This window comes from Balaenoptera borealis (assembly GCF_965194805.1).
Source record: "Balaenoptera borealis genome assembly, chromosome: 20".
Classification (NCBI taxonomy): Eukaryota; Metazoa; Chordata; class Mammalia; order Artiodactyla; family Balaenopteridae; genus Balaenoptera; species Balaenoptera borealis.
In genome coordinates, this window is record NC_138879.1 from 31,132,087 (window position 1) to 31,138,733 (window position 6,647).

Below are 6,647 nucleotides of genomic sequence, written 5' to 3' on the forward strand. Positions count from 1 at the left end.
CCAATGTAGTGTCCACCACACTGAGACTGCGTGTACTGGAACGTTAATTACAAGCGCTGTGTTGTTAAATCTGATCAGGACTACTCTGTTCTCCTTCACATGAGGAATGGACAGTATTCAAAGGCTTTGGCCTTCTTTTGTTCCTTCTTGAAACACTCCTTTCCTTGCTTTAATGAAAATACTTGCTTCCAATTTTTATTCTTTTTCACCCGCCCATCTTTCTCAGTTTTTTTTTTTTTTTGCCAATTTCACTTCTTCTTTTCTCTACATTCTTACCCAAGTTAATATCATTTATTTTTCACAATTTCATGCCATCCAAATGCAGATGACTACCAAATTTACATCTTGAACCTATTTCTCTTCTCTGAGCCCTAAACTCATATTTCCTACTTTATACCTTTCAACTTTTAGATCTGATATCTAAATTTCTATTCTAGCACCTACTTTTTACCACTTAATTCAGATTTCCCCTTCCTGGTAAGTGATAGTACCATAAACATACTTTGGTTAAAGCAGAAACCTGAGGTTTATACTTGATTCATTTTTTTTCCTTTATCCTCTAAGTCACTAGTAAATCTTGCCTTTCTACTCCCACAATAAACCTACATCTATCCAGTTGTTTCCATCTCCACCGACTCTGAGATCCAATTCCATCATTTAATCTTTTGTAATTTTGAGACAACGATTTTAGAACAATGTTATTGTATATTATTTATAAAAGCAGCATTGTGCATTGAGATGCATAAATGAAAAACATCACATGGAAAATTATCTTTGGGAATAGGATTATAGATTATTTTTATTTTCTGTTTTGTTTTTTCTTAATTTTTATAAATAATATAATAATTATAATCAGGAAAACAGATGATTAAAACAAATACAAAACTTTTCTTGAAACCAGATATCTGGGGTATCATTCCTTTTCATAACTTAACCAATGTCACACATATCCCCCAGCTCAACTGGTTTAATGCCTAGACATATATGGTAACATGAGAAAAACAAAGTATTTACATTCTCACATGTGAATTGAGGATTAATGAAGGTCTAACCCTAATTTTCAAGATTTGGGTTTGATAGTATAGATGGAAATGGGTTACCTTTGAAAATCAGAATTGTGACATGTGTGATTGACTATATGCATGTGGTTAAAAAATTAGGAAAATCATGAAATTGGTTGATTTACAAGATCATATGTGGCTTGAACATTGCTCTGTTCTTCAGTTATATTCACTAAGATTGTATTCTCCATCTGACAGTGGTCTTATGATGTTTATTTTATATTTATGCATGTTAGCTTCAAAAGACCAATGTTGATTATTTTCATTGCCTATAATAGTCTTTTAATGGAAAGCATTATTTTGAATTATAAGCAATCTATTATATACTTTGAAATGCATTGCTTTAAATGACTGCTAATAATTCTGTGGCAGTTCATTTCAGATGCTGAAATATATGACAGTTGTTATATTAGAATTGAATGATATTGCAGGCACTTGATAAGTTTATTAAATACCAAGAAGCTTAAATACTAAATATGTGATTGGTGGAATAATTTACTTAATGTGGTGAGCCAGTGTGAAGAAATGGAACACATGTAGATGTTGATAAAAGACAGATATGGATTTGAATCCTACCACTTATTGTCTGTGTGACCTTAAGCAGGTTACTTAGCCTCCCTGATCATGTCTATAAAATTTAGAAAATAATTCTTACATTTTAGCATTGTTATAAGAGTCAGAGAAAATTTATGTAAAATGCCTGGTTTATAGTAATTTACACCTTCCTGACTACTGCTAATCTATTAATTTCAATGATGCCATACATGTAACTCTAATACACTGGCACCTACCATCTCATTAGATGAGCATATTATTAGTCAATCCTCACTGACTGTGTTGATATCTGCCTCTCCTCAGTAGCTTCACGGCACTTTAGATGAAGACTGTGTTGGATATTTGAGAGAAGGAAAGGAGAGAATTACACATATAAACACACTCAGTCCAGTGTAATAGGGAGGAAGCCCATGTATACTCTAGAGACTTTTTCTGCAGATCTTTCACCAATATACAGGGTTATGTAACCTTATCTCTGCTCCTAAAGATAATACCAAGTCATGCCCTTTAGAGCAATCTTACTTAGCATTGTCATTTTTATCTCTCTTATATCCATAGCCTCTTTCTAAAATAATGTCTCTTCCTATTTCCTAAGGCAATACCAATCCTTTTTTCTTCACAACCCTTCATGTCCTCATTTTCTTATTTACAATTGCCAACATAATCATTCTTATAAGGAATTGTAATACCAACAAGCCATTTGTCTAGTCAAAGTGATATTGATAATTTTTACTACGCTTTATAATATTCCAAATATCTTTACGATTTTAGAACAAACATATCCTTTATCCCCCAATCCTGCACCCTCCACTGACCCCACCCTAATTACAAGCTTTTTTAGCCCTTATTGTAAAGATGACGATTCACAAACTAGGTTAATCACAACAGGTGATTATAATCTGCTAGAAAGGGGAAATTTATATGCAAGTCTATTAGCAAAGTGTGCAAATGCTTCAATAAAATATGCTACTCAGTTAACAAAGAATAATGGGGTAATAAGAAAAGTGAATACAATTTTGGCTAACTTATGCCCAGTTGATATAAAATGGCATGTTGCAGATACTTTAGAGAACATTAACAATTCTTCTTATAACAGCTTCAGCTATTGTCTGAATCATCAGACTCTATAAGCATATTCACACATAAAATCTACATTGGAGACACATGAAGCAGAATTCGAAATTATTGATCAGGGAAATATTCAGCGTAGTTATTTCACAGTACTTCATAGCATTTGAGAATGTAAAATGTTTCACTTCATTACAAAAAAATTCAATCCGAACAATAATATATACAAATTTCTCATTTGACTTTAAACATAATGGGAAAATTTTAAAATTGGAACTGGAAGAGGCATTTAAATGTCATTTTGGTTATTCCCCTGCTACAGAATTGACTTAATTCAGTTTACATAAATCATTATTGATTCTAGTTCTACAAAATAGGAATGAAAAAAATCACATGTGGCATATTTTAAGGTCCACAATGCCAATATTTTTTCTCCCCTATATAACTTCAGTTTGTTGAAATGCAAGAAAACAATATAAAAATGTATTTTCTAGGTCTTAACTTATGACTGGCTAATAATAAAATTATGAATTATATTAATATTGTACTTCATGCAAAACATGGATGATTTCTTAGAGTTTTTTGGGAATCTCTCAAAGTACTGTCCAGAGATAATCATTGTTTATGTTTTTATGTGTTATTTCAGAGCTGTTTCTATTCTGTATTTGGTTTTCTTACATTTTATAGAATATGTATTGCTATAATCATTACTTAAATTGGTTTATAGCGTGGTTCTAAAATTCAATATGCATGCATCAGAATCACAAATCAAGCCTATTAAGGGCAAAACTTACCTAGCCTCTTACATGCCCACATACTCACTCTCACTCATCTCAAAGATTCTGATTCTGCAGAAGTGAGTTAGAGTCTAGAAATAAGAATTTTAAAAATAAACCTTCAGATGGTTCTGAGGTGAGTAGATTGTATAATTGAAAAACACAGGTCTGTAATTTTCTTTTTTTTCCCCTAAGATTTAATTATTATTTATTTATTTATTTTTGGCTGTGTCGGGTCTTAGTTGCAGCACGCAGGATCTTTGTTGAGGCAGGCAGGATACTTCGTTGCAGTGCACAAGCTCTTCACTGTAGCACGTGGGTTTCTCTCTAGTTGTGATGTGCGGGTTTTCTCTTCTCTAGTTGTGGTGTGCAGGCTCCAGGGCGCATGGGCTCTGTAGTTGTGGTGCAGTTTCCAGAGCACATGGGCTCTGTAGTTCGTGGCACGCAGGCTCTATAGTAATGTGCATGAGCTCAGTAGTTGTGGCGCTCAGGCTTAGTTGCCCTGTGGAATGTGGGATCTTACTTAGTTCCCTGACCAGGGATCAAACTCGAGTCCCCTGCATTGGAAGGCAGATTCTTTACCACCAGACCACCAGGGAAAACCCTGTAATTTTCTTTTTTGTGTTATTTTTGTGAGGACTGTGTATCCAAGTACCCTAAACTTGTGCTAATTTGTTAAGAAGTTTTTCTTTTTCAGGATACCAAAGAATTTTGATGACAGAAATGATATATTTGTTGCAATTTTCTGATGACTTTTGAAGAGAATAAATCATTCACTAAATTTTCAAGTTATTCTAGTTATATTCTATTCAATTTTTCTACTCCTCCTTTAGTCAATTTTCAAAGATAACTTTTTTTCTAAAATACTGGCCATTGTATTGTAAATTTTATTTTTGTTTATGATGTGGAGGGATTATATCTTAATGGAATAATATCAGCTTTTATCTGTCTAAGTCTCTTCTTTCTCCTTCATTTTTGTTTATTCCTATGTCCAGTTTCTTCAGTTTAATACTTGATTTTTGGGGGTTTTTTTGGTGTTTCTTTTATAGTTTGGCATCTTCTAACTATGGATATGCTATAGCTCTGTTTTGATTTATGTCTATTTTTATGTATATTGATATTTTTTTTTACTCCTTAGGTATAATTTTGTTAAATTTATTTCTAGTTTTCATATAGATTTTATTGCTGATATGAATAGATTTTTTTATTTTCTAAATGTTTATTTTTGATATATTTTAAGGACTTTCATTTTTATTTACCTATGTTTATGTAAGGATTCTTATTTTCTACCTAGTAAATTTGCTGAATTCCTATTAATTTTGCCTGACTGATGGTCTGACCATTGATGGTCTTGTATTTTCTATATAGATAACAATACTATGTATACATAAAAAATTTTCATCTTGCCTTTCCATTTTTTATTTTTCTCATTTCACATTTCCTTCCTCCCTTCCTTCTTTCCCTTCTTCCTTCCTTCCTTCTTTCTTTCCTTCCCATCTTTCCTTCTTTCTCTTCTTTATCTCTTCTTGTTCTTCTAGGACAATGCTGAACAGCAGTGAGTGAAGACAGTAACTTTATCATGTAGTGACTAAAGAAACTTCAAAAGCCTCATGATTAATACGGTATTTGTTGTACTTATTATACAAAAAAATAAGATAGGTTATTTCTCTGAAATACTTTTATGAGTAAAAATTATCAGTTCTGTAAAGTTTGAATTCATTTGATTTAAACTGCCCATGAAATCAGCTGGACCTGGGATGTCTCAGGTCATGAAACCTTTGATTACCAATTCAATGTATTCTATCTCTTTACTTCCAAACTTTCTGAGTGGTTTTGTATTAAACATGCCTATTTTTTAAATTATTATATAATTTTTTTTACTGTAATAGGGCAGGTACTTAATGAGACACGTGTTTTTCTTGGCTCTATTTTTAGTCTTCCCTTACCTCTGCTGAACTGATATAATTTTTAAAATTCTTTTTCTTTTTAATGATATATTAGAAGTAATATATTCAGATTCCCTCCTTTGGAAGCTACACTTTATATATACTTTAGTAGACATATATATATATTTTTCCCCCTAGAAATGTTTAAAAGATTCAACATTTCTATTTCTCATTCAAACACATGAAGAGCTTTAACATACTTCAACAACTCATTCACTATTTCCCAATCAAGTTTTAGTTAAAGACTTTCCTCTTTTTTTAATGTAAAAATAAACTAAACATATTTTGATACTCACTAATCAATTTGATTTCCTAAGATAGTTTGTCAATTTTTAGGACCTTCCATTCTTCCCTGGAACCTATGTCTTCCCTTAATTTGTAATTTTCCTCTCTGCCTATACATTTTTATAAATCATGTGGTGAGATTTGTTAAATAATATTTTTATGGTATTTGTATGAAGCTATCAGGAAAGCTTTTGTATTAACTTGGGAATTATAGTAGCCTGACAACCAACTGACAGGACATCAGCTATGCCAATACAACACTACCAACTTCAGTTTGCAGCAAAAGTCGAGACTCCAGGCCCAAGATGATCAGCTGTCTTCCCAGTGTTGCATTACACTGTGACAGGTAATCTGGGGAGTTTGATAGTAGAAAAACTAAGCAGGTAATTTGTTAACCAAGATTGGTGGATTCTGTCAGAAGGTATCAGGACTCCAGTATCCATCAAGTTGGGATTCAGAGACAAGACTGGCAAAAGCCAGGCAGAGCTCCATTTCTCAGAGGGGCCTGAAAAACTAGGAAAGCTATCCCACCAGTTCTCAGAAACAGAGATCTGTGCAAAGCCCATTTGTCAAACTAAGAGCATAAACCAAAGTTGCTGTTCACAGTAGTGGCATATTTTGGACCTGCAACTGCAGAATTTCTAAGGAAACAAAAAGGTGACCACGTAGAACCCAAACTCTGTAGAATTAAGACAAACCTTAGCTTTACAATTTTGTCAAAGCACACGTTTCTAATTTAAATGTTCATTTTGTGGAGCACTATGATATTCATTTGTGGTGCAACAACTTTGTAACTGCAGGAAGAACTGTCAGATTAAATCTGAGCTTTCTAGGCTGTTTATGTTCATTGAATGGACTGTGTTTGAATTTTTAGCTTTCTCTTAAATATCTAGATAAAATACAAACAATTTGTTTCTGAAGAAAAGGCCACAAATTAAGGAAATTTTATTCCAAAT